This window comes from Podarcis raffonei, chromosome 7, assembly GCF_027172205.1.
Source record: "Podarcis raffonei isolate rPodRaf1 chromosome 7, rPodRaf1.pri, whole genome shotgun sequence".
In the NCBI taxonomy this organism is placed as follows: Eukaryota; Metazoa; Chordata; class Lepidosauria; order Squamata; family Lacertidae; genus Podarcis; species Podarcis raffonei.
Window position 1 is genome coordinate 15,264,387 of NC_070608.1, and position 26,453 is coordinate 15,290,839.

The following is a 26,453-nucleotide window of genomic DNA, read 5'->3' on the forward strand; positions in this document are numbered from 1 at the left end:
CTGCCCAAACTCTTAAATCTAATTGCGCTGAGGAACACCAGATGTTCTGCAAGAGGCGTAGGCAACTCGCTCGGCACTAAAGGGGTGCTTTGGAGCTAGACCACAAACGGCGAGACCACAACTAAGGTGGAAGCCCTGTGGATATTCTCTGGGGAGGCAACGTCTTCTAACCACCAGGTAATGCAACCTGATACAGCTTCTGTTGACTTTGCACCAGAGGTTCCTTACAAAACGTTTTAAAAATCTCAAAGTAAAACAGCAGTTAAGAACAGAGGAGGGGGGAAAGCGGGAGACAAGCAAGAATAAAAACAAGGGATCCAGTAGAATATCCAACATAGCGCCCTCCAGATGTTGTTGGGACTACAACTCCCAGCATTCCTGAACACTGGCCATCCTGGCTGTGCCTTCTGGGAGTTGCAGTCCAACAGGATGTAGAGGGCCAGAGGTTCCCCATCCCTGCATTAATCTAATCAACCTAGCAATTGTTAAAACTTTATTGTTCAGGGAACAATACTGTTCAGGGAAGTTTTTAATGTGTGACATTTTAATGTGTTTTTCATCTTGGTTGGAAGCTGCCCAGAGTGGCTGGGGGAACCCAGCCAGATGTGGCGGGGTACAAATACTAAATAAATTATTATTATTATTATTATTATTATTATTATTATTATTATTATTATTGAAGTGGGGGTGGAAGGGAGTCCTATGCTACTTATGAAGAATGAATGAATGAATGAATCTTTATCCGTGTCAGCCATCGGCCATAGCAATAAAACAACAATACGATATACAAAGAATAGAAATGTCAATGATATAAAATACATTTTAGGGTTTTGAATCAATAGTCAAATAGTGGATCTTATTCTGATTGCCCCAGCTGAAAACCTTGCAACCTTTGCTATGAAGAATGCAAGGAAAGAAATCACACAGACTTCATGTTTACGACTTGTTTCGTCTTTTTAAGGATGAACGAAGAGCAACATGGACCTTTGTAGCACCTGAGAAGCTGCAGTCCTAGCCATGTCTACTCAGGAGCAAATTCCAATTAATTCAATGGGACTTCTTTCCAGGTAAGTGGTTGCAGCTAAAGACTGATAAACCCATTGTGACATTTTTTGTGATACCATGCTGCAAATAATAATTGTGATTCTTCTTGCTTCTTTTCCTTTCATTTTAAAAAAATTTTTATAGCTGTTTTTGTCTGTTGTTAAAAAAATTACAACAGTTTTCTATATCTTACTGTATTAAGAAAAACTTTAATTAAAAAAATCTTAATGTATTGTACATGGGACCGCCTTTGAAAATGTGTCTGGAAATAGCAGTTAGAATTTCTAAATGTGCTCTAAATGTGTTCTAAATTTTGTTTAGTTCAGGACTCAATACCAGGCTAACAAATTCACACATCCTGAGACCACTACAAGAACTGATACACAGATCTGTTTGAAATCTTCATTCTTCCAAATCTTGAGATGCAGTTCTGAAACCAAAGGATGCAGTTCAAAACTTTGTACGTTAGTGAAAAATGCAACAATGCATAGATGATCAAATAACATCCAAAAATGCATTCTGTTAGGGGGAGAAACTGCTTGCAAATGCTTGTATCCTGGGTGAAATGTCATATATTTGGAGACATTTGATTCCGCCACACACCTCTCAGCTGCAAATTTATGAAGAAATGGGGGAAATTGAAAATTGGAATAAATAAGAAATTGTCAGATTCATCTGCTCTTACTCCTAATCATATTTAATTGTACTACGATCCTTGATTTTAATAAATTGTAAGTTTTCAAGTTGTATTTCAAATGTTACCAACTTGTTCATCAAGCACTCAAACTACCGTATTTTTTGCTCTATAAGACTCACCTTTTCCCTCCTAAAAGGTAAGGGGAAATGTGTGTGCGTCTTATGGAGCAAATGCAGGCTGCGCAGCTATCCCAGAAGTCAGAACAGCGAGAGGGATCGCTGCTTTTGCTTCTGAGATTCAGAATATTTTTTCTGGCTTCTGAGATTCAGAATATTTTTTCTCTTATTTTCCTCCTCCAAAAACTAGGTGTGTCTTGTGGTCTGTTGTGTCTTATAGAGCGAAAAATACAGTACTTGCTGCTCTATGGAAGCCTCTTCTCTTCCTTTCAGTTTCCCATCTTGAAATGCAAGAAGATTAAGAGAGAGAGAGAGAGAGAGAGAGAGAGAGAGAGAGAGATGAATTTCCTTCTAACTCAATTGGCTTTATAGTAATCTAGCACAGCTGCATGGATACAGAGAGAACCAAAAACGGAGAAATCAATGTTAAGTACATGTCAGGGAACTGCCATCTGAGGCGCAGGAGGTGAAAGGGCTCACAGAGGGTGAGAGAGACCATTCAGCTGAGGAGGGAACCAGCAGGGGGAGAAGTGGAGTTCCAAGGGAAAGTGAGTCGGAGGGAGGGCTCAGAGACACTTCAAGCGAGAACAGTGGGGAGGTTTCAGGACCTCCTATAGGGACACCCACTCCTCGCCGGAAACTGTCACGCCGAGAGTCCAGAAGACGCATTTCCGTTAAGGAGCTTTTATGCTGGAAGAAGTTCCGTAAACGCCCACTGTCCGATTCAACGAGCGACTGATGGAGCCATGCTTAAGGAGCTCCGTCACAGACAGAGGTTTGGGGACTTAGCCAAACTCTGAGGGACTAGGATTTTACGCACAAGCAGCTCACCATCCCATCACAGCAATCGGACAGTCCCTGAAAGCAGCTTGTGCAGAGAGGCATCATGAGCAACCCAGCCGGAGCCGGGGGATCAGGAGGAGCTGGAGAGGGTCCAAGCCTGGAAGAAAGGTACAGGGTGTTGGAAGTCCAGCTAGCACTGCAAACGGCGAGGCTAGAGGAAAGGAGGGCGCAGGATGCAGAAAAGGCAAAAGGCGCTACACTAGCAAGAAAGATGCCAGGATTGGTGCAGAAGTTTGGGGGGGACCCCAGGAACTACCAAGCCTTTAGGACAGAGATGCAGTATGCTCTCGAGCTGCAGTTTAATGACTTTCCCGACGAGGCATCGCGAGTAGCGTTTGTGATTGGCCATCTCGAAGGGGGGGGCGAGAGACTGGGTCAGACCCCTGATGGCAGGGAATAGTGAAATGCTGAAGGACACGAGGAAGTTTTTTCGCGCCATGGATTTGATGTTTTCCAGCGAGATTGAACAGGGACTGGTGCGCAGACAATTGATGTCTTGTAAACAGGGTAGCCGATCGGTTCGTGAGTACTGGACTGAGTTTACAATGTTGATACATAAATTGGGGTGGGACCTATCGGCGGAACCCATTCAAATGCTCTTTGAAGAGGGGCTTTCTTCGGCGGTGAAAGACGAACTTTCCCGGGCGCCCAGGGCGGAGTCTATGGACCAGCTGACCAAATCAGCGCTGACCATTGGAGCGCGCCAGGAGGCAAGAGCCTTGGAGAAGCGGGAGGGGAAAGGAGAGCGTTGGAGGGATTTCCGCATTCCAGAGATTCCGGAGCCAAATTTCCCGCCAGGAGAGCCGATGGAAGTTGGAACAGCGCGCGCGCGCGCAGTTTCAAATCCCAGTGAAGGGAGGAAGAAGGAGGGAAAGAGCGCCAAGAAATGTTATCTCTGCCAGCAGCCAGGTCACTTTGCCAGAGTCTGCCCGCAAAGAAAGGAATGGCAAGGGATGGTGGGAGCTGTTGGGGGGAAGGAGGAGGGAGTCCAGGAGCCAGTAAAAGCCAACGCCTGGCTGCCACCGTCAGGGCACTGCATCCAGGCCAAGGAGCAGTAAAAGTGCCCACTCCGGAACCTCCAAGGCCAGCCCTGGTAATAGAGGTGTTGCTAGAGCTGGCAAACGGATACCCACTAAAGACAAAGGCGCTGTTGGACTCAGGCAGCTCCTGTAATTTTATGAGTAAGGAGTTTGCAGCTGAACACCAGATACAGATACTCCCTTTAAGCAACCCCCTGCAGGTGACCACGATCGATGGGAGGGAGCTGTTGGGAGGAGAAGTTAGCCTACAGACCGTCCCAATGGTCATGAGGGTGGCCAGGCACACAGAAAGGATAGCGTTCAATGTGGCCACCCTGGGAGGGGCTCCCATCATTTTGGGAATGAGCTGGCTAGCGTTGCATGATCCGCTAGTGGGCTGGCATCAGAGAGTGGTTTCCTTTGGATCAGCACATTGCATGGAACACTGCAGGGAGGGAAAGGTGCCAGAAGGGGCAAAAGCCTTTCTAGCAGGGACGGAAGTGGCAGACAAAGGGAAGGTGCCCAAACAATACGCTGACCTGAGCAAGGTCTTCAGCGAAAGGGAAGCAGATAAACTACCACCGCATAGAGCCTTTGACTGCCAAATTAACCTGGTCCCAGGGGCCCAGCTCCCCGTGGGCAAGCTGTACGCCATGTCAGACAGGGAAATGCAGGAGTTAAGGGAGTTTATTGATAAAAACCTGAAGAGGGGCTTCATCAGAGAGTCCAGAGCGGTGGGGGGGAGTCCAGTGTTTTTTGTGGACAAAAAAAACACGGATAAACCCAGGCTTGTAGTGGACTACCGGAGGCTAAATGCCGTGTCAGAACCAGTGACTTTCCCCATGCCCAGGATTGATGACATTTTGACCAGGGTGAGGAAGGGAAAGATATTCACGAAATTGGACCTGAGAGGGGCATACAACCTGATACGAATGAGGAAAGGGGATGAATGGAAAACCACCATGTTCACCCCTTTGGGGGCTTTTGAATATCTCGTTATGCCATTCGGATTGCAATCAGGCTCCGCATGTTTTCAATCGCTCATGAACCATGTCCTGGGACCTTTGCTCTACAAGAATTGCGTGGCCTTCCTCGATGACGTGCTGATATATTCAGAGAATGAGGAGCAGCATGTAAAGGATGTCAGGGAAGTGCTGAGCCAGCTGCAAGCAAACCAGCTGTGGGTGAAATTGGAGAAGTGTCAGTTTCACACCAAGGAGGTGGAATTCCTGGGGTACCGCTTATCAGACAAGGGATTAGCCATGGATCCAAGCAAGGTCCAGGCGGTGCTGGAATGGAAGCCACCGAAAACGAAAAAGGATGTGCAAAGGTTCTTAGGGTTTGGGAACTTTTACCGTAAATTCATCAAGAACTTTGCCCACTTAACGGCTCCCATCACGGACTGTCTAAGCAGCAAAAAGAAATTCGTTTGGACGGCGGAGGCGGAGCAAGCATTTGAGGAATTGAAAAGGGCATTCGCTTCGGAAGAACAGCTCCTGCATGTGGATTTACAAAAACCCATGAGAGTGGAAACTGATGCCTCAGACCGGGCGGTGGGGGCGGTGCTGCTTCAGCCAGGGAGCAATAAGTCGGAATGGAGACCGTGTGCCTTCTTTTCGCGTAAGCTGAACAAATCCGAGAGGAACTACACCGTATATGATCGAGAACTACTCGCCATTCACGAAGCGTTCCGGAGATGGAGACATTTACTAATTGGTGCACAGCATAAGGTGCAAGTGTGTACGGACCACAAGAATCTGGAGTATTGGAGAACGGCACGAGTGCTCAACCAACGACAAGTGAGGTGGGCCCAGGAGTTCTCCAAATTCCATTTTGAAATTTGTTATGTGCCAGGTCCAGAAAACATCAGAGCGGACGCTCTCTCACGCAAACCTGAATATTTGGAGGGGGAGGGAGCGCCTGAAGAGAGACATATTATCCCAGAGGACCACTGGGTGTGTGGGGCAGCCTGGGTGGGGCAAAGGGAACTGGTAGAGGGAACGGTAAATGATGAATACGCCCAGAATAAGCTCAGAGGTTTAAGGAGAGAGGGAGAAGACCCCAGAGGTTTTGAAGAAAGAAACGGGGCATTGTATTACAAAGGGGCACTTTATATACCCGAAGGGGAATTGAGGGGGAGAGTACTCAAACAGCTGCACGACAACGCCACAGCGGGGCATTTTGGGCAACACAAGACCATGTGGTTGGTGACCAGGGAGTTTTGGTGGCCCAAGGTAAGGGAGGATGTACGGGAGTATGTGAGAGGGTGTGACCAATGCCAGAGAGCCAAGGGAGAAAGGCGGGTGCCAGCGGGGTTATTAGAACCGTTACCCACACCAGAACGACCGTGGGAAGCGGTATCGATAGATTTTATGACTGATCTGCCTAAATCCCAGGGGAAAACCGCCATACTAGTCGTAGTAGACTTGTTAACTAAGATGGGTCACTTTGTAGCTTGCTCACATGCAGTCACGGCGGAAGAGACAGCGAAATTGTTTGTAGAACATATTTTTAGGCTGCATGGCGCCCCCTTGAGGGTGGTCTCCGACAGAGGGAAACAGTTCACGTCCAGATTCTGGAGGAAACTTATGAGCTTGTTGCACGTAGAGGTCAACTTTTCGACTGCCAGGCACCCTGAGACCAATGGGCAGGCGGAGAGGGCAAACGGTATCCTCCAACAATACCTGAGGTGTTATGTCAATGACAGAGAGAACGATTGGGTCGAAAAGTTGGCGCTAGCGGAATTTGCTTACAATAATGCGGAGAATGTGTCCACCGGGATGAGCCCCTTTTTGGCTAATTATGGGTGCCACCCCAGGGCGTTTCCAGGGGGAGGAGGGGAGAGATGGAGTGTCCCGGCCGCTGAACATTTTGTAGAAGAAATGGAAGCGATCCATCGTCAACTCCAACTCAACTTAGAAAGGGCCAAAGAAGAATATAAGAGGCAGGCAGACAAGAGCAGAAGGGAAGGTGAAACCATTAGGGTGGGGAGTCAGGTCTGGCTATCAACCCAAGGGTTGCCGTTCAAGGGGGGTTGCAAGAAATTGAGACCCAAAAGATTGGGACCATTTGAGGTCATCCAACAGGTCAACCCAGTGGCTTTCAGACTCCGGTTACCAAACCACATGAAACTGCACCCAGTATTTCACAGGTCATTACTGTCACCATATAGGGGGGAAGGTGCAGGGGTATACACACGGGGGCCAGTCTTAGAAGAAAGGGAGATCAGCAACCATGTGGCGGGGATCATCGACTCCAGGTGGAAGGGTAATCAGGTGGAGTATTTGGTCGCGTGGGAAGCGGAACCGGAGTCGGAAAACACCTGGGTGACGGCAGAGGAGGTCAGTGACGAGATCTTGATCGAAACGTTCCACTGAAGGTTCCCCAGGAAACCTCAGCCAGTAGCGAGGTTCAGGAGGGAGTACTTTGGCACCACCGACGATGAGGAGGAACTGGAAGGATTCAGGGAATCGGAGTTGGAAGAAGGAACAGACTCCGATGAGGAGGAGTACTTGGAAACCGGAAACAGCAACAGGTGGAGGGAAGTGTTCGAATCTTCGGAAGATGAGGGAGGTTCTTTCAGGGGTTTTGCTCCCTCCCCTCCCGCAGAGGAGGGGAGGGAAGGGGGTGAAGGGGGCCCTGGAGGGGAGGTGGATGTCAGGGAACTGCCATCTGAGGCGCAGGAGGTGAAAGGGCTCACGGAGGGTGAGAGAGACCATTCAGCTGAGGAGGGAACCAGCAGGGGGAGAAGTGGAGTTCCAAGGGAAAGTGAGTCGGAGGGAGGGCTCAGAGACACTTCAAGCGAGAACAGTGGGGAGGTTTCAGGACCTCCTATAGGGACACCCACTCCTCGCCGGAAACTGTCACGCCGAGAGTCCAGAAGACGCGTTTCCGTTAAGGAGCTTTTATGCTGGAAGAAGTTCCGTAAACGCCCACTGTCCGATTCAACGAGCGACTGATGGAGCCATGCTTAAGGAGCTCCGTCACAGACAAAGGTTTGGGGACTTAGCCAAACTCTGAGGGACTAGGATTTTACGCACAAGCAGCTCACCATCCCATCACAGTACAGTTCTGGCTAAAAACACGAGCAAGGAAGATCTTGTGATGGTTTTCTCTCCGGGTGGGAAGAGTGCAAGTCATTTCTTTGTGTGACATGTTGTGTTTCATTTGATTCCTCGAGCGCAAATGCTTTCTTCCAGGTCCCTGTGTTCAGGGATTTCTCCCCATTAACATTTCTGCAGAGGAACTCCTGAACATCTGCTGAAGACCCTCAACATGGACAGGGAGAAATTTGATTCAGTTCTCATTTAAAGGCGAACCAATCACACTTTTTGAAAACCAACACACACCCATTCTGCATTTGTAAGATTTGTAAGGTTTAGTGACAGCACATAAACATCGGAACTCCCTGCATTTTGACATCAAGCAGTACAGTGGTACCTCGGGTTACATACGCTTCAGGTTACAGACTCCACTAACCCAGAAATAGTGCTTCAGGTTAAGAACTTTGCTTCAGGATGAGAACAGAAATTGTGCTCTGGCGGCGCGGCAGCAGCTGGAGGCCCCATTAGCTAAAGTGGTGCTTCAGGTTAAGAACAGTTTCAGGTTAAATACGGACCTCCGGAACGAATTAAGTACTTAACCCAAGGTACCACTGTATTCTTTTTGGCACCTGTTAAAAGCATTCTCATTTAGACAAGCCCAGGTGTTTAGAAACTTGATTAGAGTTTTATTTGTTCCAGTCTATTGTTGTTTTAACTTTTTGCATGTTCCGAACCAGAGACCTCCCCACTAAATAAACACACAATTGACTCAAATTTTAGTTTTGGTTTTTGGCAGAATTTAGGCCACAACTTTATTGATTACAGAAAAGTGAGTGGTTGCATAGGCTCTGGTTCGACTAGCTCCCTGCACCCTTGCAGGTAGTGCTGACCCAGAGCTCTCTCATAGGTCAGCCAAGGGTGAACACCTGAGGTAGGTGAAAAGCCTGGGAACAGACTCTGTTCATTCCCCAGATGTTCCCCTGGACTCAGGCACGGGCACAACCCCCTCTCGGGGGTTGACCAAACCAAGTTGAGTCCCTGGATTCCTTTAACGGAATACCCTTCACGTAGGGATGGTGAGAGTGTTCTCCCACCCCTATCACCTGAACCAGAGCCTATCCACAACCTTACAAGTTGTGATGATTTGCTATGTGGCAGGCGAAACCCAAATGACAACAGCCAATCAGGCAGGAAAATTCCTGCCATGCCCCTGTCCCAACGACAGACAACACACAACAGCATAGCAAGGTCAATTGCAAAATGCCCTAAAAGTAGGGAGAGGTGGGCGGGTGTTCCAATGCACAAGCCGAAAGAGGAAACTCGGGGTCACGTGCATGGGTATAAATAGGTCCCTCGAACCATTTGAACTGCGTCCCATTGGCCAGATTAAACCCAGCAACAAGGGACCTACCAATCGGGTGTTGTGGCTGTCCAATATACCCACCCATAACCAGGAGGTCAGTCTCCAGGTCTCACCGCAACAACATGCCCTCTTTTAGGGAGGAAACACTTTATCTGTTTCAATTTTTTTCTTCTTTTTTTACTGATAATTTGATTGCTTTATACTTCTTTGTAAACTGCTTTGAGTTTTTATTTTTGCTAAAATCAAAGGGTGTATGAATTTTATGAAATAAATAAAATAATAATAATAAAATCCACATGCCACTGAATTTTGCAGTGCCATTCTCCAGCCAAGTAACATGTACAAAAACAGATATACTATTATTTGCATTTATTTACATTTTATATTATACAGTCATACCTCGGGTTGAATACGCTTTGAGTTGAGCGTGTTCGAGTTGCGCTCCACGGCAACCCGGAAATAACGGAGCGCGTTACTTCTGGGTTTCGCTGCTTGTGCATGTGCAGACACTCAAAATGACGTCACGTGCATGCGCAGAAGCGGCGAAAAGCGACGCGTGCGTGCACAGGCGTGCCGTCACTAGTTACGTTTGCTTCTAGATGTGAACAGGGCTCCGGAACGGATCCCGTTCATATCTAGAGGTACCACTGTACTATTATTTGCATTTATTTACTTACTTATTGATTGATTGATTGATTGATTGATTGAATGAATGAATATGTAGGCTGCCTCCAAGGAGTTTCTTGCCACTCCCCCAAACTGAGTAATGGATACTCAAACTGGTGGCCGTAGGTATCCCCCCAAAACCCAACATTGTCCAATTCTCTCCGAACCATTGACAAAGCTTTGCAATAGTTCTATGCTGTTTTGTGTCACAAGCCTCAGTACTGGGATGGAGGAATGCTTGTATCCTTCTCTACGCATTATTTCTTCTTTTCCTAGCTTCAAAGGTGATAACGGAGTTCGTACTCGTCTTTCCAGCTATGCAGATCAGCAGAGGAGAAAGGAGGAGGTCCCCCCCCCGCTTATCAAATGATTGATCTGATGGATGGGTAGGGGATGGCTTGCATCCTCTTCAGGGCCCTGAGCTCTGCCCACCCAGGCACTGTGTCTACTTTAATTTCCTTCTCCTCTTTGCAGATGCTGCCAAAATCGGTAGAGTTTTGGGAGCCAGAAAATTTTCTTGTGGGGTCCGGATGGAATCAAATAGAAGTTTCTACTAGGGTCTTTTAAAAACAACAACAACATTGAATTAAATACTAGTTTGTTCCTGCATATACTGGAAACATCCAGATCAGGGCTGCATCCAAATCTCTGCCCTTTCGTGGCTGCAAAAATTGGCCCCACCTCCAAACTGCTGAGTAGCACCTATCAGGCTAATAATATAATTATAAGCAGCAGACTTTAGGGATGCCTAAATTATCAATCTCTTTTAAAAAGCTGACAGAACTGATTGCGGAAACTATCGAGGCATCTCTCTATTAGCTGCGGCCCGCAAAATTCCTGCAAGGATCTTAGCAAACCGTCTCTTAACAATATCCGAGGTGACCCTTCCTGAATCCCAAAATGGTTTTCGGCCTTCTAGGGGGACAGTGGACATGATTTTCACCGCTTGACAGCTTCAGGAAAAATGCAGAGAGCAAAACCACCCACTGTATATGGTTTTATGGACCTGACTAAGGCTTTCGACACTGTAAAGCATAATGCCCTGTGGACTGTCCTTCTGAAAATTGGCTGCCCAGATAAATTTCTAAACATGATTCGGCACCATGATAATATGACAGCAACAATCGCAGATAACAATGGCTCTCAAAGTGAACCATTCACAGTGGGATCAGGTGTTAAACAGGGTTGTGTTATTGCCCCAACTCTATTCATTATTTTCATTGCCATGATCCTACACTTTGTCAAAGGGAAACTCCACACTGCGGTAGAAATCATATATCGAACAGATGGAAAGCTCTTCAATCTGAGCAGGCTGAAAGCAAAGAGTAAGGTTACCGTAACTTCCGTCATAGAGCTTCAGTATGCTGATGACAACGTAGTGTGTGCACACTCAGAGGATGACCTCCAAACCATCCTAAATATCTTCACAGAAGCTTACGAAAAGCTTGGCCTGTCACCCAACATCCAAAAAACCAAAGTGCTGCACCAACAAGTACAAAATAACCCCTCTGCAGTGCCACAAATCCAACTCAATGGTGTAACATTGGAAAATATTGATCACTTCTCCTACCTAGGCAGTTATCTTTCCACAAGGTCAACATTGATGCTGAAATCCAGCATCGCCTGAGCTCTGCAAGTGCGGCTTTCTCCCAACTGAAGTGCAGAGTGTTTGAGGACCAGGACATTTGCAGGGAAACCAAAATGCTTGTTTACAAAGCTATTGTACTACCAACCTTACTGAGGTTTAAAGACTGTCTCAAGGCAAATCTTTAAAAATGTAGTATAAACACTGACAACTGGGAAACACTGGCCTGCGAGCACTCCAGTTGGAGAACAGCCTTTACCAAAGATGTCATGGACTTTGAAGACACTCGAACTCAGAATGCAAAGGAGAAACGTGCTAGGAGGAAGACACGCTTGGCAAATCCACACCGTGAGCAACTCCCATCCGGGAACCAATGTCCCCACTGTGGAAGGACGTGTGGGTCCAGAATTGGCCTCCGCAGTCACTTACGGACTCACTGTTAAAACCATGTTTATGGAAGACAATCTTACTCGGCTATGAGAGGTCACCAAAGAAGAAGAAGATAATTTTATTATTTAGACCCCACCGGTCTGACTGGGTTTTTCCTCAGCCATTCCAAGCAGCTTCTAACATATATAAAAACATAATAAAACATGAAACATTAAAAATCTTCCCTATACAGGGCTGCCTTCAGGTGTCTTCTAAAGGTTGTATAGTTACTTATCTCCCTGGCTGGGGGGGTCATATAACTCAGTACAGCATTTCTCTGATGAAAGTCGGCACGTCCTAAGGAAAAGAAGGACTTTCCAGGATCAAATCAGAAACCAGAACGGCTTCTGTAAATCCGGGACTGTCCCTGGAAAATAGGGACACTTGGAGGGTCTGGTAACACCACACAAACATGTATTTCTTCACAGGGTTAGACTTGTGATTTTTCTTCTTCTATGTTTGGTGTCCCAAATTAGTCCCTTGTTAGATTTCAATGGGAGTGCTCCAAAGTCAGCGAGAGAGGCTTGCTGACCTAATGCGACCTCACACAAAGCCACAGAGCCCTGATAATCTCTTTGTCCTTTCTTTAACTTCCTAACCTCTCTTCCTCCCTGTCCTCTTTTGTGACAGGGCTACTGGCTCGAACAAAGCACGGGTGACTTAAAAGGAGACAATTAAGCGAGGGAAGCTTTCCTCAGAGGATGAAAGATTGCTGCCCCTCCGCTTTTAAACACAAGATCCTCTTCCACGATAATCTTGAATTCAAGGCTGATATTGAAGAGCCGTTTCAGATAAGCAACTCTCAGGTTAATTAAGACAATTTTAAACATCTTCAGTAGATAGCAAAGGCCACGACCCTGCTTTGAATAAAAGGAAGCAGAGAGTGGCTGAGAACAGAAGCTGAGTTTGAATTATCCAAGTTGCTTGCCTAATTTCTTCTTCTGGTTGTGCCAGACCAGTATCCATCATTTCCTTTGTTTGCAGGTGACAGGTGAGAAGTGCATGTAACATTTCACCATGTGCAAAGGCATATAAATCTTAGATCACATCTGCATGAGGTTGGGGATAGGGTGAGATACATGGTTTTGACAGCAGCTGAGAAACCTATGCATTTGCTCCTACACTAGCATGGCTGCCTGATAGTCTGTCAAGGTGCCAAACCAAAGTGCACTTAGGGATGGGGGAAGAAATCCAATCTATTTTAAAGGTCAACTTCCCAAATCAACACTTTCTGGAAATATACCAAAGTATAACATAGACATGCTTCAAAACTGGTAAATTTCAGAGCATGGTGTTGACATCTAACTAACATCCACAACCCATAAACCTGTAGAGTCATAGCTGGCTCATCCATCTAAGCATTTGCAAATGGCAACAGCAGCCAAAGCTACTGTTTATACAATTTGCCCAACGAACTTTGCAAAAACGTGTTGCTAGCAACTACCAGTGCACTTGGCACGACGAGAAGAACATGCTGCATCCAATATATATCAGAGCACGTCCCCAAATCGGAAAATGCTGATATATGTAATTCTGAAATATTTTAAGCCATGCAGAACTAAATCAGCATAGTCTGAAATAATGCAGGAAACATAGGAGTGTCAAGTTCTTGGCTTCAACTCAGAGGGCTTCGGTTTCCCAAATGTTGATGAACAGCCCGATCCATCTCTTCTGTCCAATCTGTCTCACTGCAAGCCAGGCCCTGTAGTCAAGCGACATGGGAGGGACCCCATCAAGCTGCATGGATTTACTCCCAACTCATGACGTTATAGCTGAGGATGCATTCTGGCTTTTCAACTTGTAGCTGCTCATGACTGGAGGGAGACAAGCAAGACCTTCAGCTGCAAAATGCATTCCAGCTGCAGCAGCTTCTCACATCTGTCGATCAGCATGTTCCTCCTCCCTCTTCCTCCTCTCTAGTTGTCAAAGCAGAAAAAGCCTCAATTTGTCTTACTGCATCTGCCCAACTCACAGGGCAAAAAATTGGCTCCTCCCCCAAGTCTGGTTGGAGCTGAGGAACTGGAAAGTAAGTACAGGAGGAGATGCTTCCCTCCCCCAAAATCAGGAGGGACCCCTAAGTCCCATTTTTTTGTGGTTCTACAAGAGAAGCCTTTCCACACTTACCTAAATTAACCTTTCCCATTGCTTATGTCACAGAAGCAGATTTGGCTTGGATTTCTACATCTCTCTCTCTCTTGTGGGATGTGAAACACAAGAGCAGTCAAGTACAACATTCCTAGAGTGAACATGTTTACACACGGGGAGGAATGTTTGTCCAGCCAGCAGGTAAACTTCCTGTTTCCTTCTGGGCTGGGACAGACTTCCTCTGCATGTGACTAGAGGTGCGTGTGGCCTCACCTGTGCAGGTAACAACAAAAGCACAGGGCAGGGCAGCCATCTCTCTCTCTTTGACTACATGCATTGACAAAGCAACATCTGCTTAGCCAAAGATGCTCTCTTGCCAAGAGGGGACAAAGGGACTGTCTCCTTATGAGATAGTTTCCAGGTGTATGTTACTTTTCTAAGCTAAGTCTGCCTTCTGGGATCCGACTGTGAACAGAATGTGAGTAAACTCTTTTTATACTTTCATAGAAGACTGTGTCGTGTCTTATCTTATATGAGGGAATAAGGGAGAAATACCAGACCAGTTATTATAGAGGCTTTAGTGAGCCTGAGCAAACGCATCCGCTGTGAGTTTAAAAGGGGGAATGTTACTCTGCTAAATTGTGAACTTGTTTACACAAGTTGGAAAGGCTATGATCAAACAATATATCCTCTCCTGCATCCCTGAACATTCCCACATTTCTCTCTCTCTCTCTCTCTCTCTCTCTCTCTCTCTCTCTCGTAAAAGTCCATTTGCCTGACAGCAATGGAAGGGACAAGTATAATTTTCATAATGGACATAACAGTGGTATTTTCTTTAATGGGAAGTTGATCATTCTCTCATCTTGCAGAGCATTTGAGTGCCTATTAAGGCTTTGATTCAGAAGGGAGGTGTTTTGAGGCCTTCTCCCTTAATTTACAGATCTTACAGAGTATAGCAACATCTTAGGGTAACATGAAATGGCACCTTGTTGCACCGCAGAAGCTGGCTTGACCGTGAATGCTACGATGGCGTCTTCTTGGCTTCAATGTGTCTGTTGCAGACCAGACGAGGTGGAAGAAAGAAGCTGGTGTCTTCCCATGTTAAAAGCCTGGCTCATTAAGCATGCAGCAAATGAATTGGCTCTGTTTATACATTCTGCAGCTAACACTTGCCGTCATACCTTGACGGAAGATTCCACTCAGGAGAATTACATTTCTGAAAGTCTAACGTGTCCTCAAAAGGACTCATTTATAAAGAATGTCAGCCCCATATTCCCTGGTATTCGAAATACCTTCGTTGGTGTGTTTCTAACTAGATTTCACTCCTCCCACCCTCACAACTGCTAATGCTATAATCAGGAAGTATCTGGTTTCCAGGCTTTGAAAATTAATCTCCTAACTTGTTTTTTGTTCCATCACAGAAGCCCTACCTTCATGCCTAAACAATGCTATTGGCAATGGATTCATCCAACATCTGAGCTCGCTCTTTCCAAGCTAAATTGCTAGTACTTTTAGAAATATAAAAAAAAACAGCTGAGCTATGATGCAAAGTGCCCATATCAAGCAAGTTCACCTCTTGAACACTGATATTTATTCATTTCCCCAAGCTGCAAGTCTAAATCGTAGAACTATAGAATTTTAAACTCAAGGCAGTTTAAAAATATTATATTGCATTCAAAGGTCCTGACATAACAATTCCACTGTTTTCTTTTCCTTTTTAAGGACTTTTTTGTGGTTAGGACAGAGAAATGCACTGAAAAGGGTGGGTGAAAGATATGATTAACAAGAAAGCATATTGACACCATGCAATGAAATTTTTGTCCTTGGTTCACTCAGTGCATTTTGGCATTTTCTGATCTCTGCTTATAGAAGAGGATCATCAAAATCATATTTGCTCATCTACTATGGGTAACTGGGTACAGAACAGGAGTTCCCAAACTGGACCACCAGTGGTCAACATGGTTCATTCAGGTGGACTGGGGCATATCCACATTCAATACTGATGTTACAATATGACTATTTACAATAATACACAATATAAGAAATAAAAGCAGCAATTAAATAGAATTAGAAGCTTCTTTTGTTTTGTATAAAGGTAAAGGTAAAGGGACCCCTGACCATTAGGTCCAGTTGTGGCCGACTCTGGGGTTGCGGCACTCATCTCGCTTTATTGGCCGAGGGAGCTGACGTACAGCTTCCGGGTCATGTGGCCAGCATGACTAAGCCGCTTCTGGTGAACCAGAGCAGTGCACGGAAACGCTGTTTACCTTTCCGCCGGAGCTGTACCTATTTATCTACTTGCACTTTGACATGCTTTCGAACTGCTAGGTTGGCAGGAGCAGGGACCAAACAACAGGAGCTCACCCCGCTGCGGGGATTTGAACCGCCGACCTTCTGATTAGCAAGCCCCAGGCTCTGTGGTTTAACCCACAGCGCCACCCGCATCCCATTTGTTTCTTATACTTTATCCTTATTGTATGACAATTTGGATTCCATGGAATTCTTTGAAATGTGAACGATAAAGTGGTAGATGAAAGCTTTACATAATTAATATTTAAAAACACAATTAAAAATCATCTAGCATCTTGCATGGTGTTTTTAAGTGTTCCATAGTGGGAGGACATTTGGGAACTACTGGCATAGAATTACTGTGTTGCTGAATTTTTAAACTCAGTAATGCTATGATCCTAAAATCCATAAGTAAGCCAGCCTTATTTTAGAAAGACACCATTTCAGAAGCCACCATTGTGGCAATGACCTCGGCCAATGAATTTTTCTTGGGCTTGGTTTCTCACCTGTAAAATGGGAATCACAAAGGTGGTAATTGTGAAAAGGCTGGGCATATATTATTCACAGCAGCTTCCATTTTATTCCTCAGCTACACCTGCGGAAGATATTTTGCAGCAATATTAATTTTGCAACTTTTATTTATTTATTTTATTTTGCTTCTCCTTTAGTTTATTCTTTTAAAAATGATTTAAATGTATTTATGCATATACACATGTAATTACACTTACTTACCATCAAGTTTCATAATCAAGAAGAATAATCAAGGGACTGGTAATATTTATACAATCAACTCAATATTCAAAGAATACCTCTTAGTTACCCAACCTAATTGCATCTTCATATTCCCTTATCAAAACGAATTCTAGGTTGATGGCAATCAGTAGCACCAAATACAATCAATAAATTAAAGTGATAAATAGGTCAAGATTATAAATGCAATCATTAACCGTAATAATAAAGACTCTCCTCCCTGGAAGAGAGGGGAGTGGTTGTGGGCGGGAGCCCGAGCTCCGCCCCTGGCCGGGGGCCTTAGCCCCCGCCCCTCATCACCTGGCTGGTGCCCACGCCCACCGGAGGCAGCCAACCAGGTGTCTCCGGGGGGCGTGTTTAGCAGCTTAATGCTGCGGCTCCAGCTCCGCCTCCTCCTCAGTCGTCGTCGTCCTGCAGCGAGTCATGAGGTTTGGAGCTGGAGTCATGAGAAGAGCCATGAGGTTTGGAGTCGGGGGGGGGGTCTGGTTCCTTGCATGCCTTTTAACTTTAAGAGGCTTGCGTGCGCTCATTGCTTTACTGCTTTGAAAAACCCAGGCATCCAGGTTTGCCTTGCTGTGTTCTCTTTTCCGTGTAAAAACCTACATTTAACCTTCTATTCCCCCCCACTCCTGGTGCTTGATTTGTTTGTGCCCAGCACGTGCCCCCAGCGAGGTCTGAGTGTGAGTGTGGCTCCATCTTTCTTTCTCCCTCGTCTCCTCGCTTTCCTTCCATTTTGGCCAGGATGCTTGTATGTTTTCCCCTCTATTGCCCTTGCCTGTCCAATTGCATGGCTGGTCTGGGTGACTGAGTGCGTTTGCCTTACATTTAATTTGTTGGCCAGGGTGCTTATGTGTTTTTCCCCCTCCATTGTCCTTGAGAGCCTGTATGGGACAGCTAAATATTTCTGCATTGCTTGGGTTGGACTAAATGATCCTCAGGGCTCCTCTCCAATTTTAAGTCATGTGTGTGTGTTTGCTGCATGTGTTTGTGCCTGCCGTTTATTGATTATTACTCTTCTAGCGTGGGTTTAATTTACCCTGCCATCCCTTCCATTGGTACCACTTAAATCGGGAGCCCACTGTAAAATTTAAAGGCTGCTGGGGCTTGGAATACATTGTGCACTTAAACCTCACCCCTCTTGGTTTCTCTAAGCCCCCCCCCCCCTTCGCTTGATGTTTGGGGGAAGAAATAAGGCAGGGCTTGGGGTGGACAATTCAGGGTTTATGATCAGGAAACCATTCCTCAGCACTGCATGTTTATACGTTTAGAACCTTTGAAGGTGTGCCTTTGCCTGGTTCTTGTCATTGGCTGCATTTGCCAGTACAGGCTCCCTAAAGAAAACTGCGTTTAAACAACAACAACAAAAAGGTTTTGGCTTATAGTACCTTACTAAAAAGTCCAGGTTAACTCACGGTTTATATTTCCACTTCATTTTGGCTCACTGTAAAGGACAGCTATTTTCCTTTCCTTCAAACTTCTTCCTTGCCACGCATCCTCATTTTACTCCCTCCACCCCTCCTCCCTCCAAACTCCCCCCCACGCTTTCCTTCTCCTCCCTCCACCCCTCCTCCCTCCCTACACCCCCCACCCTTTCAGGAAAGAGATACATCACATTAACCTTAATAAATAAATAAATAAATAAAAAATAAGGCATCTTTGGATTTCCCTTTGCTTCTTGCCTGAGTCATCACAGTTACCAGACAGGTTTTTTCAAATGCGGGGCAGGCTTGATTGTTCTTTGAGTGACCGGCAGATTGTGAGGCATTGTCTTTAAGCACCGGGCAGTTCAGCAGCTCTAGTTGCATTGTCAGTTTAACTAACCAGCAGTTTGACCAATTACAGTCTTTTGTCTATTTAAGCACCTTTATTTCCATCAACTGGTCTTGAGCCGACCTTGTGGGCAAAAAATTTACTTTCTTTGTTTGGCAAAGTTTCTTTTGTTTGGTGTAAGTTTCCCCTTAAGAGCAACCTCACCCCTCCTTTTCAGAGGGCCGCTGGTGTGGGCCTGGAATCTTATTGATTTCCTTTTCTCTTAATTTGGCTGCAGCTTCTGAGCATCGCCTTGTAAGCAGTTATTTTCAATTCTGTTTGATTACTTGGCAATGCTTTGCACCTAGATTTGCCTATCATTTAAAAGGGGCAACTTTTTATTGTAGGCAATTATCTTCTAATTCTGTTTGACTGCAGTTGGGGTTGCTTTGTGTATGGGATTGTTCCTTGGAGCCAGGTGCTAATATGTAGCTGAGCGCTGCTGCTTGAACTCTTGCTGGGTTGTGATTTAATAAATATAAATAAATACAAGTGGTGCAGTTAAGTGACGTATAGCTTGCTCATTTTGTCAGCAGTTACGTGGAGCAATTGATAATAGTAATTTCTACTCATAGCTATAAATACATTGGCTATTAATTGAGATACTATCGATTAATAATTAATTCATCAACCGTGCTTTGAACTTTATTGATGCACAATAATTGTATACTGACATTTAATTACAGTCAAGCTATTAATTGATTGGTGATATTAATACTAATTAAAATAACCACAACAATAATAAAATAAAATAAAATAAATTTGGAAAATAAATAATAATAAATAATAATAATAAGTAATTATAATTATAAAAAATAAAAAATTATAATAATTAATATTAAAAATATAGATAAATAAATAAATGAAAATTAAAATAAAATAAAATAATTAGTGACGAAATAAATAGTAGGCGCATTTTACTAGTGCACAGAGCAGCTCATGGCGCCCAAGAGGAAGCGCTCGGGTGCAGTACCAGCACACATTGCAGATGGCAACCGTCGTAATAATAAACCCAAACCCATTTCGCAGTTCCTCAATGCCTTCAGATCATTCAATTTATTGTATTAAGTAAGCTTCTGAGCACATCTGCCTCAGTGGCAATTTATATACAGTATAAATAAAGGAGGGAGGAAGCAAATACAATTTATTATATTTTAAATAGCTTCAACAGTGCAGTTCACTGACATTCAGCTTAATCATTTGCCTCCAGTGGCGGCGAGCTATTGATAACAGTAATATTAAAACTAAGTTATAGATACAATTTCATTGGGGGTTACTTGAGGAACTAATAACAATTGTTTAATATTGAATTCATCTACCTTGCTGTGGACGCTATTGGTTGTACAGTAATTACATATTAACATTACAATCAAGTGATTAATTGATTGCTGGTAATAATATTGATCATTTTAACGATAGTAATAATAAAATAAATAAATAATAGAACAAATAATAATAACAAAAGTAATAAATACATATTAATAATGATAAATAACAATAATAAGTAATAAATATTAATGAATAATAATAAAATAAATAATAAAATAACAAATAAGTAAAATAAATAAATAAATATTAAATAACAACCCAACTCGTTAAATAACAACTACACTTTATCACAGCACAACACAGCTCATGGTGCCCTAAAGAAAGCACGCATCAGAAACAGCACGTAATGCGACTGGAAATGCGACGGGAAATCCATCATGTAAGCACCAGGGCAGAGCCAGTCCGGACTAGGTCCCAGTTACTTTTCGCAGCATCCACTCCTCGGTTTGTTACTTTGCGGCAAGATTTATATAGTGCTTCGGAAACCAAGTGGCTGCTCATACATCTATCATTTCATAGTAGCCAACTGACGTTTCATACAGCTTATTTAAGTTTTCGGGTATATTAGTAAAAGGCGGTGTGCCCCTTTATAGTAACCTCGTGACCAGTGGGGGGGGATTGTATATTTGAACTAGGAACCTTGTCTTCATGAGTTTTCACAGCTTTTCTCTACTTTTTGGCTTTATTGCACTGAAGTTACACTGGTCTGGGTACAGCTGAGCACAGCACAAGTGTTGCTTGGTGCATTATTTCATTGCAATTCAAAGCAATCACTAACCAAGCTAATCTAATACATTCATTAATTGATGTTGGCACGGTCATTTTAATTAGGTTGTTTTCTACAATTTATTTCCGAAGTTGGGCGTAGTCATTAGGGGTAAGTCTATTGAACCGAACGCAGTTGACTGCACACCAAAAATAAATAAATAAATAAACAAACAAATAATAAATAAATAAATAGAATAGAATAGAATAAATTGAATTCATTAATAATAATAACAATAATAATAATAATAATAATTATTATTTAATTATTTCATTGCAATTTTGTTGCCTTACGCCCAGCACAGTTTACTTGGTAAGTGATTTGGGTTATTTGTTCATAAAGGCCGGTGTTTGTTTAGTATCTTTCACGTCCTTTTTTGGGGGGGAAAGGTAATACAACTCTGTCCATTATTGAGTTGTTATAGATTTGAAGCAGCTGGGTTAACTCAGTTAGTAGAGCATCAGGCTCTTAATCTCACAGTTGTGGGTTCGTGCCCCACATTGGGGAAAAGATTCCTGCCTTGTAGGGGGCTGGACTAGAGGACCCCTTTTAAAATACATAAATAATAAACAATTGATCCCAGTTTCATTTGCCATTAGGGATTAGTGGTTTGAATCTGATTTCTTTCCAAGTGTGGTCGGTTTAATCAATACGGAACTAGGCCGGCTGGGGCTAAAGTGTCCTCTGGTAATAAAGGCTTAAGTTAAAAGGGAAAGACACAGGCTGGCGGTTCTAAACAGTGCCTGGCCTGCTTGACCAATTTGCTCAATTGAAGTGATATAGAATCGGCTTTTCGCCTTTTGCCAGTGCACCCCAAGGACTTTTGGCTGCTGGGTTTCAAATTCCAAGAGAAGTATTACATTGACAAGGCTATGCCAATGGGCTGCTCAGTAGCTTGCTCGGCATTTGAATCATTTAGCACCTTCTTGGATTGGGCCCTACGATTCCGAACTAACGCCAATGGGGTCACACACTTCTTTTCGTGGGGAAACCAAACACTGGGGAATGCGCCTCTCTGCTTGGGGCCTTTTCAGGACCAGGGTGTTCCCCTAGCAGCCGGAAAAAATGGAAGGTCCGACTACGTGCCTCACGTATTTGGGTATTGAGCTGGATACAGTTGCCCAATCATTCCGCTTACCGGAAGAGAAGATTGATACCCTTAAGGAATTAATTCATGCTACCCTCACACTTAGGAAAGATACAATCCCTGTTAGGCCATTTCAGACAGATACAATCAGACAGATACAACCCCTGTTAGGCCGTTTCAATTTTGCTTGTAGAGGGGTTTCCCCTGGACGGCCTTTCTGTGCCCGCCTAGCCAGGCTCTCGGTGGGTCTCAAGCACCCACACCACAGAGTCCATCTTTCAAAGACAGTTAAGGCCGACCTGGAGGTTTGGGCGACATTTTTGGGAACACTATAATGGAGTGTCCCTATGGCAGGATGTCCTTAACTTGTCCTCAGATTTTCAGGTCCAATTGGATGCAGCAGGCTCTCTGGGATTTGGCTTATATTTCAAGGGTCGATGATGCGCCCAACATTGGCCAACGGGGTGGCAGGGCAAGGGCATCACGCGGGATCTCACTTTTCTCGAGTTTTTTCCAATAGTAGTGGCCGTGCATATCTGGACGGAGGAGTTCCAAAATCGCAGAGTGTGCTTCAGAACCAACAACCTGGCTGTGGTGAACATTCTAGCGAGGCAGTCATCCCGGTCTGAGAGGGTCTCCTCCCTCCTGCGGTTATGTCTCGCTTCCGGTCGCTGGCACCTCGAGCACAGCTGTTGCCTGAACCCTTTCCGGAGCACCTGTGGAACGTTGGAGACGCAAAGTGATTAAGGGAGTATTAGCGTCTGTCGCACCCTCCACCCTCAGCTTTTACAAGAAGGCCTGGTGCGATTTCTTGGGCTTCAGGTCTGGGACATCTGGGCTTTCGCCTAACGTGTCGCCCACCACTGACTACGTTCTGCAATACCTTTCACACCTCGATGACTTAGGACGTGCGCCTAAAACCTTAAAAATACATGTAGCTGCCATTAGCTTCTTCGCTAAGGCCACGTTCTCCTCCGATCCATGCAGTGACTTCCTGATCCGCAGAGCTATCGAAGGCTGGGGCAGGTTACAACCGGCCGAGGGCCGTAAGCCAATTTCTTACGGGTTGCTCTCTCAAATACGCAAAAACAAAACAAACAAACAACAAAAAAAAAAACTTAGTTGGTCCCGGTTTGAGGCCCGCCTCTTTTCCTCGGCATATGCCATCGCTTTTTTGCCGCCCTAAGAGTGGGCGAGGTTGTAGTTGAAGGTGGCGCAAATGGTTTAATGTGTGGCCTCCTTATGGAAGACGTGCAGCTGTCCGAGACGAGCATGATGGTACGGAAATGTCAATCCAAAAATGATCAGGCCGGTAGGGGTGTCCTTCTTAAACTCACAGCGTCTGGGGGAGCAGGGCCCATGCCCGGTAAAGGACACTAGGTGGTATCTTTGCCTCAGACCGCCTGGCCAAGGTCCGCTTTTGATTCACGAAGACGGGTCCCCCTTATTGAGACACCAATTCACAAGGGTACTCCGCAAAGCTATTGATGCTTGCGGTTTAGCTTCCCGGGATTGTGCTGCCCACTCCTTTAGGACGGCGCTGCCTCAACTGCTGCGCGCTTGGGCTCGCCTGCGGACAAGTTTAAAGAAATGGGCCGATGGAAATCCAATGCTTATAAAGGGTATATCCGCTAGTATATCCTCCGCTATGTTGAATCTACTTACCCGTTTTCCCCTTTTCCTTTCGTCCTCAGCTGTTCCCAGGTGAAGTGTGTGGATTTGTGGCCACAGTATAGTCCATTGGGCCCGCGTTCGGGCGGTCAGCTGCGGCCTTACCCATCATTTTGGTTTGCCACCAGGGATGCGAGTTTCCTGGTTTTCGAGACGCGGCATGCGTTGGGAAGAGCTTATACCATTGCGGATTGACAGAGTAGCCACGTTTGGCCCTCCTGACATCCTTATCATTCACTTGTGAGAGAATGACCTTGCTAATAGGAGAAGCGTGGACTTGTTGTGGAATATAAAGAGAGACTTGGAGGCGATCGCGGCCTGGTGCCCCAGAACAATGGTGTTCTGGTCCTCCTTCTTGGCGCGGTGCGCAGAGCTGTATGGCCATTGAAAAAAACAGGAAACTCTTGAACCGGGCGGTAGCCCGTTGTGTACGCTTTATGTATGGCCAAGTCATTTATCATGACCGTATCCGGATCGGCGAACAAGCCATGTACCGGAATGACTGAGTTCATCTAACAGACATTGGGAATGACATCTGGTTGGACAGCGTCATTAGTAGCATTAGGGATTGGTTGCAGCTGTGAGGGTATTGGCGGCGAGCCCCTTTGCGGCTCGGGTGGCGGTTAGGCATTGGATTCATGTGTGTCAAGGGCTAGGTGTGGCCATCGCCTATGCTATCTACCGTGGGTTATTCCGTTAAAGGAATCTGGCGGTCGTGTATTCCGTCCGATGCCTGCTTGGCGGGAGGCCATGGCACGACCCTCGGTGACATTAGGGGTGAGCCTATAGTTGGATTAGCATCAACAGGCTCCACCTACTGTTGAATAAACCCACCTCCTATAGTCATCCAATGCCTAAGCCAATACCTTTTCACTGCTGTAATCAATAAAGTTGTGGCCTTTTCTTGCCCATTAACCTTATATCACGTGTCCTTGTGTGTTTATTTCACATAGCAGGGGTCGGGCCCTCGATCCACAAAGACTCTCCTCCCTGGAAGAGAGGGGAGTGGTTGTGGGCGGGAGCCCGAGCTCCGCCCCTGGCCGGGGGCCTTAGCCCCCGCCCCTCCTCACCTGGCTGGTGCCCACGCCCACCGGAGGCAGCCAACCAGGTGTCTCCGGGGGGCGTGTTTAGCAGCTTAATGCTGCGGCTCCAGCTCCGCCTCCTCCTCAGTCGTCGTCGTCCTGCAGCGAGTCACCCACCCTCCACTCCCATTTAGCTCAGGGTCTAGGTTTTTTGGCCTTGCTATGGACCTTAGGTTGGTCGCCCCGGTTGTCTGGGGGGCCTGGTAGGAATTTTTCCATTTGGCATTAGGCTTTTTGGTTTTTTCGCCTACCTCGTAGCAATCGTCACAACTTTTGTGGTATTGGTGGGTAGGTTAGGCATTGGATTCATGTGTGTCAAGGGCTAGGTGTGGCCATCGCCTATGCTATCTACCGTGGGTTATTCCGTTAAAGGAATCTGGCGGTCGTGTATTCCGTCCGATGCCTGCTTGGCGGGAGGCCATGGCACGACCCTCGGTGACATCAGGGGGTGAGCCTATAGTTGGATTAGCATCAACAGGCTCCACCTACTGTTGAATAAACCCACCTCCTATAGTCATCCAATGCCTAAGCCAATACCTTTTCACTGCTGTAATCAATAAAGTTGTGGCCTTTTCTTGCCCATTAACCTTATATCACGTGTCCTTGTGTGTTTATTTCACATAGCGGGGGTCGGGCCCTCGATCCACAACTCAATACTATTTCATGATAATTTATGATGATTGAGAATTATTTATAAACTTTGCGAGGAATAGTTATGCTGGGCACATTTGAATAACATAAGGTCTGCTTCAAGCAAATAAAAACCAGCATCTAGAACTAAACCATATAAATGCAAGCAACAGATATTCACTGATTTTGATGATGATGATGATGATGATAATTTATTATTTATACCCCGCCCATCTGGCTTGGCTTCCCCAGCCACTCTGGGCGGCTTCCAAAAAAATATATTAAAATACTGTAATACATCAAACATTAAAAGCTTCCCTAAAAAGGGCTGCCTTCAGATGTCTTCTAAAAGTCTGGTAGTTGTTGCTCTCTTTGACATCTGGTGGGAGGGCATTCCACAGGGAGGGCACCACTACCGAGAAGGCCTCTGCCTGGTTCCCGGTAAACTCATTTCTCGCAGGGAGGGAACTGCCAGAAGGACCTCGGCGCTGGACCTCAGTGTCTGGGCTGAACGATGGGGGTGGAGACGCTCCTTCAGGTATACTGGACCAAGGCCATTTAGGGCTTTAGAGGTCAGCACCAACACTTTGAATTGTGCTCGGAAACGTACTGGGAGCCAATGTAGGACTTTCAAGACCGGCGTTAAGTTATATGGTCTCGGCGTCCACTCCCAGTCACCAGTCTAGCTGCCGCATTCTGGATTAGTTGTAGTTTCCGGGTCACCTTCAAAGGTAGCCCCACGTAGAGCGCATTGCAGTAGTCCAAGCGGGAGATAACCAGAGCATGCACCACTCTGGCGACGCAGTCCCAGGCAGATAGGGTCTCAGCCTGCGTACCAGATGGAGCTGGCACTGCTGTTTAGTCCTATTGCCTTTTTAAAAAACCACTTTGCCCTCTGATTTCTGATTTCTACCATTTCATATTAAAAAACCACCCTGCTGCTCTCAGATACCAAGCCTGCTACAGCGTACAATGTTGCTAGATTCTGCACAGCAGTGCTCAAAATTCGTTGGAGGATGACCTGTGCCACAAACTAGATTTAATGAACATATCAGAGTGCTCGGTAAATTAATAGTTAAAGTCTTTTATATATCAACCTTTCATGCTCTTCCACACCTGCCCAATGTTTCTATCCATTTCTTGTAATTCT